General features: G+C 39.4%; 1 protein-coding gene across 27 annotated transcripts in view; it reads left to right on the top strand.

Moving 5' to 3' along the window:
• ESRRG (estrogen related receptor gamma) overlaps positions 1 to 12,134 on the top strand; it is a 615,477-nt gene that overhangs the window by 335,093 nt on the left and 268,250 nt on the right. The window contains exon 1 of one of the 27 annotated variants that reach the window (XM_038586152.1): positions 3,544 to 3,693. The exons of the other annotated variants lie outside the window; for them this stretch is intronic. The gene's annotated coding sequence lies outside the window, so the exon portion shown is untranslated. Of the gene's footprint in view, positions 1 to 3,543; positions 3,694 to 12,134 lie in introns of those variants that run through there. 27 annotated transcript variants of the gene reach the window in all.

Below are 12,134 nucleotides of genomic sequence, written 5' to 3'. Positions count from 1 at the left end.
GTTGGGAGTTGGGGATGACAGGGAGGATGAAGGAAGAAAGCCAAGTAGTTGGCTTTTAGAAATGGAGCGTGCTCAGTAACACATTGATAGAATCATCTGTTTTATAATTTCTTCGCTATATTGAAGATAAGGAAATTAAACCACAGAGAAATTCATTAGTACATCTTTGTTTACAGGTTGTCTGGAATAACAGTATTGTTTTACGGACTTTCTTTTCTACTGAACCTCAGAATTTGAATCTAGTGCCTTATTACAGTTTTTTAACATAAACTCTAAGTAAGCTAAGTGTTTGTGTGTTCCTGTGTTGGTAGAAATGAAGTATGTATGAGTCTCTTTTGTTATGATTCCTAAGGTACAACTTAAATATGGAGCTCCTGTGGATAGAAGGAAGGCCTCTGCAAGGAGCTTATTTTAATCTCAAGCCAAAGTTATTCTTAGCTAAAAAGAGAAAAATCTTGACTACAAGGAACTATAGTATCATGGATATTTTAAACGGGTTATGGGAAGGAATGGAAAGTGAGCAAAGGTGTTAAATCATTGGGAAAACAGTAAACATTGGAGAGAGAGAGAAACATAAATTATGAAATTATGTAAATTATGAAAAAGGAGCTGTCGGAGGAGTATGATGGGATGACAGGAACTTTTAGCTAGTGTATTAGATAAAGGAGTACTGCCTTTCAGGCCCTGCTTAATCTAACAAAATTGTAATTAGCTCAGGAAGAACCACATTAACTAAGAGATCAAGAAACAAAAGCAAAAGGCTTGGTACAAACCAAGGAAATGGTACCCGGGATTATGGCAGAAATGTTCAGTATTCCAGAAGAATGCAATATAATATGATTTGGAGTTTTAAAAACAAATATATTTTTATTCTCATTCTTTGAGAGAAGATGCAAGAGATTTTATAAAGCCGTAGTGGGAAATGTTTTGGACTGACTGTGGTCTAGAAAACATTGGGAGAGTCAGGGCAAAAGGTCAGGCAGGCGTCCCATGGGAACATAGTTTTGGGAGGTCCCAAATGCACTTTTATCCCCCTAGATGTCACCACAGTATTGTCCAGACAGTGGCAAGGGACATAGGAGGATTTGAATCCCATTAGGAATTTGTGAGAAATTGAGGAGGGGATACATTAGAGTGCTGGGGTGGCTCAGTCAATTAAGTGTCTGCCTTCGGCTCACATCATGATCTCAGAGTCCTGGGATTGATCTTGGGATGCATCCTTGGATGAGTCCCGCATCAGGCTCTCTGCTCTGCTGGGGGTCGGCTTCTCCCTCTCTATCTCCCTCCCCTCCGCCCCCCCCCAGGCTTGTACTCTCTCTCTGTCTCTCATTCACTCTCTTTCTCAAATAAATAGATAGATAGATAGATAAATAAATAAAATTTAAAAAGAAGGAATAGATTAACTTTGGTTGGGAAACTATGAATGCATAAGCAACTAGTCTTGTAGGAGTAGATGCATTTATAGATGTATAACAAAAACTAAAAGAAGACCAGGAAATAGGATTTCCTAGGAGGCAAAATAAATTATTTTAAATTTTTATTAAAGATTAATGATGAAAATGTTGGGCCTGTAAAAGATAAATCTGAAGGAGCTAGATGTTGTAAGGCAGATTGTGCTATGGTTAAGTACATTAATATTAGTACATGTGCAGCTAATAAAATAACATAACTTTTATGAACATTTCTGCCCCTCCACACACACATACAGAATAGTTACAATTAGCCCCATTCCTCAGACCCACTGTGCAGAGGGTATCTCCTAGTAAATGTATTGTTCTAAGAGAATAGAGATTGGAGCCATTCATAATGTGATTGATACACATAATCAGGCACCCAAGGAAATAAAGTCTAAGTCCTCAATCAAAAGATATATCAGAATCACCTGAAAAGCATTTTATTTTTAAGAAAAAAGATTTTATTTATTTATTCATGAGAGATACAAAGAGAGAAAGGGTCAGAGACACAGGCAGAGGGAGAAGCAGGCTCCATGCAGGGAGCTCGACCTGGGACTCGATCCTGGATCACAGCCTGGGCTGAAGGATCACACCTGGGCTGGATCACACCCTGGGCTGGATCACACCCTGGGCTGAAGGCAGACGCCAAACCGCTGAGCCACCCAGGGATCCCAGAAAAGCATTTTCAAACTACCCAAGCCCATCCCCCAACTCCCGGACACCCCAGGTCCCCACCCCCACCATGAAATTCTAATCTATCCTCTAAAGAAAAATGCAAGATTGGAGTTATTTCATTCCTTCTCATTCTGTCTTTCTGATATCTACATAAGAGAATATTTATAATGAACATGGGACATCTGAGTAGAATTTTTTTTTTTTAAAGGAGGAAGAGAAACAAAGAAGGAGAAAATATTTCTCCAAATTTCTCATTGGTTCAGAAGATTGAATACCTGTTAAAATTGGCAAGGGTATTTTTTATTTTCAACCACACACATTCTGTCACCTTCTCTGGCATGCCTGTTTTATTTATTTGTGAGGTAGAAAATGATTACTGTAAAGCTGTATTTGTCTGGGATCTCATGCTTTGATAAAGGGAATGAAATGAAGATCTCACACTCACTCTGGGCTTTCATTAATGATGATCATTAGCCCTGTTCTGAACTATTGACAAAATGTTATAGAATCTTGAGAGGAGAACTTGTATTCTTTTAAATAAAGAACTAGTTAATTAGAACTCTTTCTAATGAAAATGACCTAATTCTGCTGCTAAGTGCTAACTTAAAAAAAAAAGAGTGAGGGGGGGAGAGAATGCTAAAAGATAGTTTGCAAAAATGCGTATTGATTCACATAAATCAATAAGTTAGAACCTCATTGAGGCTTGAACTGCTCTGGAGTTTCTAAAATGTCCTCTATCTTCCTGTGCAATAGCAGAAAATGTTTGCCTGCATTTTGATAACCAACCTGAAAATTAGGTATTAATATATACAGGGAAAGACAGAGACAGAGAGAAAATACTTAACACCCCAAGAGGGAAGCAATCGTGTCATTACTCACAAGTGGCACTGCTATGAGTGACTTAGTCATTCTATAACAAGTGCAAATCTGTCTCTCAGACCAAAAAAAAAAAAAAAAAAAAAGAAAAGAAAAGAAAAAGAAAAAGAAAAAAGTGAAGGGTATATTTAAAAGGCATCTACCAGCCCCATTATATTTAAGTGCTCTTGTGTTTTGCTTGAAAACTGAGGTCTTTGTAGTCAGTTTGTACCTGTTTACTCACACAAGACTTGCAAATAACAGAAATGTGAAATCAATTTCTTTTTTTTTTAAGCTGGAAGAAATGGTGTCTCATAATTATTTTGAAAGTGGAGGCCTAGCTGTTTAAAGCTTATTAAGGTTTATTTTCTAAAAATTTCCTCTTTGTCAGCCGAGGTGACAGCAAGGCCAGGTGACCCCAAATGAGACTTATCGACCTCTAGACTTTTCAATCAGAGGCTTGTCACCTTGAAATCACCAGCATTTGCACACGGAATGTCTGTATACTACTGTGCAGGACATAAATATGAATCTGGCCAATCTGGCTCTTACTTTGCACATTAACGATTCCCAGGAATTGTCTGGAAATGAGCTAGAGGGTTAGGCTTGCCACTCTCCTATGCGATTTCTGTCTTAACCTGGTTATATTCCTGGCTTTACGAGGCAACCAAACAAGAAGACAGAGTGGCGAGGGGGGATACGTGCAAAGGTGATCTTTCCTGCATTAGGGCACCAGGGGTGGTATGTATGTTGGCTGACTATACTTTTTGTTTGCTTTGATTAATTCACTAAAATATAAAAGCTCTTTTGAACTGTGACATTATATTTGGTTTAGCATCTGGAAAGCAGAAGATATTAAATAAATGTTGGCTGACTTTGTTGATGGACCTCTTCTGCATATTTTCTCATGGTAAAATCCATTCTTAGATATGGAGAAGTAAGAAAAATTTGAAGGCTATTTCAAGGAGCTTGCAAAAAAAAATAGTAGGTGTTTTCTACTGTTTTCACTACAGTTCTGAAAACAGAGAGAGAGAGAGACTAAAAAAATTCACCTTGATTTCTCTCTGGTCTTCCTCTCCAGCAAAGATTGAAGGGAAGAGATTGTTTGGATGCTACTCAGGGATGCATTCCCACTGCTGAGCAGTGTCTGTCACATAGTAGGTACTCAGTAAATATTTGCTGAAAGAATGAGTGTGTTATGCAAATAGCAGAGAAGTGAAAATAGTAACGTACTGTCCTCATCTATGCAATTATTACTCACAAACCAGGTGTATTTCTTATTTGCTTTCGATGAGCTAGAGATATTGTTTATTATTTTTAATTTGGTTAAAAAAATCACATAGGTGTTTTAGGGGCATAACAAAATTATTTGTTTTGATATTTACTAGTTGAATTTAATGCTGAAGTAGAAAGATAGGGCACCCACATATCTTGTTGACAGATCAGTGAGGTGCAGTAGAGGGACGATACTTAGTTTTGTATCTTGAACATATAGTTTTTGTTTTGCTGCATACACACTACTCTCGTGTGTGAGAACCACGGTCCAGAAAGGACATAAAAAGTATATGAAAAAGAACGTGGGTGTAGGAACTGAGTTCCTGTATTCTTCTTGTCACTGTCTAGCTGTGGGACTTTGGAATTTCTCTGAGGACCTCTGTAAGCCTTATTCCCACTGTGTGGTTTGCTATATGATGCAGATAATATATATTAGAGGAGATTTCGAATCAGTGGCACAGAGCCTCCAGCTTTCCCTCTTACTCTTGTGCTTTGGGTTTTTTTGGGGGGGTTGGTAAAATGAAGGTAAATAGTAATGGACTCGTAGAATTTCTGTGTCAATTAAAGAGATAATTTATGCATGGCGCCTGTCTCAGTGTTAAGCAAATTTCAGCAATTACTAGCTCTTGTTCTCTATCTAAATATATATGATTCCATGAGAAATTGTCCTAACCTATCAATAACTCAACTTAAAAAATGTACAGGCATTCTCAGGGTCCATCCTGATAACTTCTGTCAGGTAAAGAGAAAAATTGGTGGGTTTTCTATTTCAAGTCTTATACACAGAGCATTTTCAATTTTGAAAATGTCAGCGCTTTGACAGTACTCCTTTAAAAGCAGCTTTGTTGTTTTTAAATTACATTTGTTAAGCTTGAAATCCATAATGTGAATGATAGGCCCTGGTGGTATTTATGTAAAAATTAAAACTGTCAAGTTGTATTAAGGTTTAATCACAGGCTACGGTGCATGAGTCACAATTTCTTTGCACTTGCCCTCTTGATGCACTTTTTTTTTTCCTGTAGATCTGAGCTATGGAAACATCATGTGCCTTTTTTTTAAAGACTCATATTCTTAGAAAATTAGTCCATGAGTTTATATAGAAGATGACGAAGCAGAAGAAACTAACATGATTCTGTGCATACAGTCACTTTACATGCGATGTGTCGTTTGACCCTTAATATTAACCAACAATGCATTATTATGCCCTTTGTGCAGGAGAAGATACTGAGCCTCAGAGAGAGAAACCAATTGGCTGAGGTCCTTTCCAAAATACTGTACCTTAACCTTTTATTATGTTCTTCCAACTTCTGCTTGGATTAATCTTACCTCCCCTTTTTCTGGCCTCAAAGCTACTTCTAATTACCTTAACATTTGTGACTATATTGTTAGAAAGATGTGTTAAAATAATTTTAAATCTATGATGGTTCAAAAAGTAAGATTGTAACTATATATATATGTATATATATATATATATATACATATAATAAATTAAATTTAAATAGCAGTTGCCTTTATGTGTGTGTGTGTGTGTCTGTGTGTGTGTGTGTAGTACTTTTAAAAGATAGTGAACATCTTTTGAAGGTGGACTGGATAAGCATATTGCCCTGGTAGTTTACATATACATGCACATAGTTCAAAAAGTTTAAGTCTCCTTATAATAACAAACATACAACCTGTGAGTAACCACTAAGGAAGGGATTGTCTTCACAGTTCAGGCTTGTATTCTGGCACCGTTTCAGTGTTGTATTAGTTGAGTGGAATGACCTTGAGGAGAAGACCCATGGTTCAGATTAACATTGCTTCTTCACTGTGGGCCTCCAGGGATCCATTGCCAGAGTCAGGTGTCCATTCCAGAGTTTAGTCTCTCCCGACTCCAGAGTGTTTATCAGGTTTGAGAAATGATCCTCTGTTCTTGCTATTTCCTCTTCTCAGAACATTGAAGTCAGATGTGTCTTCTTTAAAGTTACATAATCCCAACTAGGTGTGCCTCAAAGCAGAGGAAGACCTATTATTTTCAATCCAAGTAGTAGAATTTCAATAGGTGTGCCATACATTTCAGCCTCAAGTTAGCCTGTCCTGCATGTCTGCAGTCCGTTGGGATCTGGTGAGCACTTCCTGGTCAGGGACTGCTCCAGGGCCATTGAGCTCTGAAGTGGGCTAAGAAAAGTAATGGGAGACTGGTGTTCTACTGCCAGGAATTGATAGATCTGATAGTCGAGGTCTGCCTCACACCTCTGTAGGAGATGCTGTGATGTGCTGCCCAGATCTGCTTCCAGAACCAAGAGATTCGTTTTCACATCTGCCAGAAGTGATGCTTCACAGTTGAATCTTTGCTTGGAATTAGACCCTGCCAAGGGAAGCTGCCTTTTGCAGGGCTTCATGACTTAGTCTGTACAGAGGTACCATAGCCTGGCTCCCTTGTCTCAAATAGAGACAGCTCTGAAGGACTATGTGGGCTCCAGAGCTCCTGGTGGGATCCACTACATACTCCTTCTCCTGTGTCTACCCATTCTGTTTCTCTCACCACTCAGTTCTTGAGAGTACTTCCTAACAGACCTCTTGCACACATGTCTCAGAATCTATTTCTCAAGGAATCAACCTGTGACAACCTCTAACAAGTTTCTCTGGTCAATTTTAAAATTTCCATTGTTCTGAGACCAGACACCCAAAATGTCTCCTAAATACTTATTAATATTAGTTCCTGAATGTTGTTCTTCTGATAATTAGTGTGCAGTGACAGGTGCCAGGAAGGTAAAGGCAACTGCTATTTAAATTTAAGGCGGCAGGCAACTCTAGGTTCAACTGTTGATAAGTAGCTCTGGTTGTATTCATAAGTGAGCATGGGAGTGATAATGGAATAGAGAGTACATGTATCAGTCCACAATTAGAGATCTTTGGGAACATTCCTGTCTGGGCATTCAGAATAGTAGATGTCCAAAAGTGTGTGTGTGTGTGTGTGTGTGTGTGTGTGTGTGTGTGAAAGAGAAAGAGAGAGAGAGAGAGAGAGAGAGAGAGAGAATGTGAATCATTTATAGCAGTACTACTATCTTGTGTTCAATGTTGGGACTATAGAAATAAATAAAACAAGACCTCCACTTTAAAGATGAAGAAACTGAGTCTTCATGATTATCCAATAGTAATATAATTATTCAGCATTGGAGTCAGAATTCAGACTCAGATTTAACTCCACTGTTGTCCTTTACCCAATACCTTGGTGATTCTTATCAGTTGTTTTCAGTGGTCTGCAACATATTAAAAAGAAAAGCCTCTGTGACAAACAAGTAGAATGAAGACTAAAATAACACTGGATGCTTGATTTGAGGTCATAAATATTTGTTTAAACTCCTCATTAGCTCTTGTTGAGAAGGTCTTCATGTTGAGCTGGCTGATAGCTAGACTGCCGGGATACCATTGGGTAATAGGATCAGCTGCCAGGCTGACTTTTAGCTGTCCCTCAGAATGCCATCTCTCACGGACTTAAATCCTGGATCCTCTCTGCTAGAAGAGTATATCCGTGGTGCTTTATATTCTATTACCCCATAATATACAATGCGTTTTATTTATGTTAGTCATCTTTTATACAGAACTGTCACCAAATACGTCACTGCTGATTACAGTGTGTATGGGCAAGCTACACTGGTGAATTATGCCCCTCACCATAGATCATGCCAGTAGTACCTGGCTGGGAAGAGAGGAGGATAAATCCAAAACAATGATAGATGTACTTCAAGAGGTTCAGAGATGCCTGGGTGTGGAGAGAAGCCTACGGTTAAAAATGCCTCGAAGTACCCTCTTTTATCTTGTAACCTCTTAGCTCTGGATTTGTCTCCATAGTACATGCTCTGCCCATGTGTAGTGAACACTTGCGGTTCCTCACTGCCCACCTGGTCATAATCCCAGAAGTGCCTCTCATCTTTCAACAGCTACTGTGACCACCACCACTTTCTCCTTTAACTTTAGTGGGATTTGGAGAATTTGTCCCCCCACCTCTTAATATTTTTTGGAAGTCATGAAATGTTCCTTCTAAATGCTATATAGAGGCCTTCCTACCAACATATTTGAAGGGGGTTCTACATTAATCAACAGCTAAGCATATATAATAAAAGTATATGTAAATATTGTCTGTGCTAACATGTTTGAAGAGACCTTGACTTTTCTTCATGTTTAGTCATTCTCCATTTATTTATGCTGTAATAAATCATATGAAGGATTGTGCTGAGGATATGCGATGCTAAGACATAGTCCCAACCCTCAAGGAGTCTGAAGTCCAGTGAGAGAATGCAGGCCATGAGCAAGAATTAGAGTATGGTAAAGTGATAGAATAAGGGTAGACCCAGGGTCATCAAGATCACCTGAGGTACATCCAAGTCAGCCTGAGAAGGCTGGAAGGTCCTCGAAGGACTGACACAGGGATTGGTCAGGGGAAAGTGGTGTCAGTGGTGGAGGAGGGAGGAGTCGCCATGTTGTGCAAAGAGCAGAGTATGATTGGAAGACTCTAGGCACTGATGATGGTTGTTGGGGTTGGTAAGGAAGGGGAGGTGACAACAGGGAGGAAATCTCAGGCCAGGTCAAAAAGGGCCTTCTAGAACATAGCAAGCAGTTTGACCAGAATCCTCAGAGTAATGGGGGACTGTTACAGGGATTTTACAGAAAAGAGCAGCAGGAGGAGCTTCTGTTTTAAAATGATCTCTCTTGCTTCTTTGCACAGAGTTAAGGTGAGGTTGGACCTTTTGCAGTGATGTCATAAGAGTAACTTCAATTGTGACAGTGATGATGGGAAAAGGGATGAGTGATAATTCAGGGTGATATTCTGAAAAAAGACAAGACATTGTATCTAGGTAGGAAAGGCTACATGGTATCAGGTTGGAGCAGTGGGGAAGAGAGAAGTTTGGTTTACCAGCAGGTGGAAGGGAGGGAAAGAAACAGATGTGTGTGTGTGTGGGGGGGGAGGTGACATCATTTGAAGTTGTGGTACTCATGGGATGGTTGGGATGTGTTGTCCCTCAGGACCCTGGTTACATGGTTGCAGAGCTCAAGAGCTCAGGACAAAGGCCATTTCCCTAATCACAAGGTTATGGAAGGGTGGAGGCCAGTGCGTGGACTCCCACAGGGAGAATGAGGAGCCAAGAGGCAACTGATGTTTGAACTCAGAAAACTTGCTTGGTGCACAATCAACAGGTGAACAACAGATGACAGAAGGCAAACTGAGGCAAGGGCAGGGTTTCCGGGTTCACATTTTCACTAGAGTCCAAATACCATTTCCAACAACAATTAAAAAAATCAAAAAAGGAAATCATGCACCATCCCGCCACCTTGTTTCTGCATTCCTTTTTAGATCCTGTTCAGATATATTTACAGTTTCCACACACTTTTTCTTTTTAAGTTTTGCATTTTAATTTCATTTTAAGATGTCATCCTGCAAAACAGATTTTCTAAGCCACAGTTTCCACACACGTTTAATCAGTGTGGATTTAGTGCTGCATTCTAGCCCTTTCCATTAATAGATTAGCAACATTTCTCGTTGTTTCTTCGGTCTTCTGCTGATGAAGGATGGCTTTGAAGCCTCACAGCACTTTTAGGAGAGTGAGCAGTACTTTACTTGAGGGGGGAAAAAAAGAGACAGAATTGGAGGATTTAGCAACAAAGATTTTCATTCATAAAGTGAAAGAGTAACACGATGATGGCACAGCATGACTGATGTACAGAGGAGACTTAAGTTTAGAATTTCATGTTGCTTTTGCAATTCAGAACCTCCCACCACACTGTGTAATGGAACATCATGTGCTCTCACATCCGTTACATGAGCAGTGCTCTAATGAGGGCTAAACTGTGGCCCTTGCTGCAGACTTGTGACACGGGGAAGATCATCCTCTTGAAAGGAACCTAAGTGTTTTCTTGTGCTTCCCTACACAGCTTCCAAAGTGCAGAGAAATGGAAAACCAAAAAAAAAAAAAAAAAAAAAAAAAAGAGAACAAAGTACTGAGAAATGGGAGCCAAGGGGAGCTACAAAATACCAGTTCTGTTCCCGCTGAGAGCAAGGTCTGACTCAGCGCTTTTATTTTTAATTGAAATTCAGTTAGCCAACCTATAGTACATCATTAGTTTCAGATGTAGTTTTTTTTCTTTTTCTTTTTTTTTATAGATTTTATTTATTTATGAGAGAGAGAGAGAGAGCAGAGCAGGAGGGAAGGGCAGAGAGAGAAGCAGGCTCTCTGCTGAGCAAGAGGTCCTAGTTAGGGCTCTCTCCCGGGACTCTGAGATCATGTCCTCAGCCAAAGGCAAATCCTTAACCTCCTGAGCCACCCAGGCGCCCCCAGATAGAGTTTTCAGAACTTCATCAGTTGCATATAACACCCAGTGCTCATCCCATGACGTGCCCTCCTTAAAGCCCTCCTAAAAGCCCATCACCCAGTTACCCTGTCCCCCCACAACTCTTTAAAGAAGCACAGAGTTTAAGTGCACTGGTCCTTATGTCAGAAAGTCTGTGTCTGGGTTCAAATCTTGGCTCTACCACTCATAAGCTGTACGGTCTTTATGGCTGTGAGTACAACTGAAATATAAATGATGTGTCATACTTCGATATTAGTTACTGTTTTCTTATTATTATAATTATCTAATACATAAGTTATAGATATAAAATCCTTTAGTATTTTTCCATATTGTGGTTGGAATAGTATCTGTGCTGAGGAGCCTCTCATGGTCTTATACTGCTTGATTTGTAAAGGACTCATTTCTAAAAGTACATGAGCCTATTCATATCCTTTAAGCCCCATGGTTCATTTTATCTTGTTTCTGTTTTGTTTTGTTTTGTTTTGTTTCACCTCAAAACACCTGATCTTCAGCTACTTTCTCAAAAAAGATCCAAGTCTGGCTATTTTCCCTTAGATGGATCTTTTTTTTTCTTCATGAGAGAACTTAGAGGCTGCCTGATGGAGATTTATGAATGTTTTTCTATCTTTGGGTATTTACAGGAGCCCTGAGATCATCTCTTTTTTTTTTTTTCTTTCTGTCCTTCTGATTGTTAGATCTATCAAATACCATTTTTACAAAAGCATTTTCTTTTTTTAAAATTTTTATTTATTTATGATAGTTACAGAGAGAGAGAGAGAGAGGTAGAGACACAGGCAGAGGGAGAAGCAGGCCCCATGCACCGGGAGCCCAACGTGGGATTCGATCCCAGGTCTCCAGGATCGTGCCCTGGGCCAAAGGCAGGCGCCAAACCACTGCGCCATCCAGGGATCCCCCAAAAGCATTTTCATAGTTGACCACAAAGTACTAATTTTATTGAGAGAGGGGAGATCCCTGAGGGGTTTGATACTCTTCAGTGGGGTCAAGGGTACACAAATAAATTCTCTAAGTAAGATACCCAGTCTATATCAAGGCAGTCCATGGTGTAACTAAAACTATTTATTTGTCTACATCAGATCATTGCATTTGTATTCCAAGTTTTAAACCCAAAGCAAACTGTATCTGTATGGAAAATGCATGAATTCCATGGTGAATCTTTTATCTGCTCGGTAAACCATCCAATGTTCTAATCCCTAGCTCTTAAAAAGAAAAAAGTTCACACTCTTTTACTACGAATGCTATAGAAAAGCATATGTAGTTTAAGTCCAATTTTTCTTTGCTTAGAAACCCCACGTTCCTTGATTGAGATTTTTTTTTTTTAAGACCCTCATTTACTTATTTGACTTCTCCCTCCACCGAAATGATCAGATCATGACCAGGTTAAGACTTATAGAAACCATGTTGAGCCGTAGAAGGAATGCCCACCTCTTTATCCCCTACCTAAAGGTACTCAAAATATAAGCAATATCAAACTACAAAGTGATGTAAGAAATCAACGACATTCTGATTTTTTTCACCAAAGAGTAC

Source organism: Canis lupus, chromosome 38, assembly GCF_011100685.1.
Source record: "Canis lupus familiaris isolate Mischka breed German Shepherd chromosome 38, alternate assembly UU_Cfam_GSD_1.0, whole genome shotgun sequence".
Lineage (NCBI taxonomy): Eukaryota > Metazoa > Chordata > Mammalia > Carnivora > Canidae > Canis > Canis lupus.
This window is presented reverse-complemented; position numbering and strand designations above follow the sequence as displayed.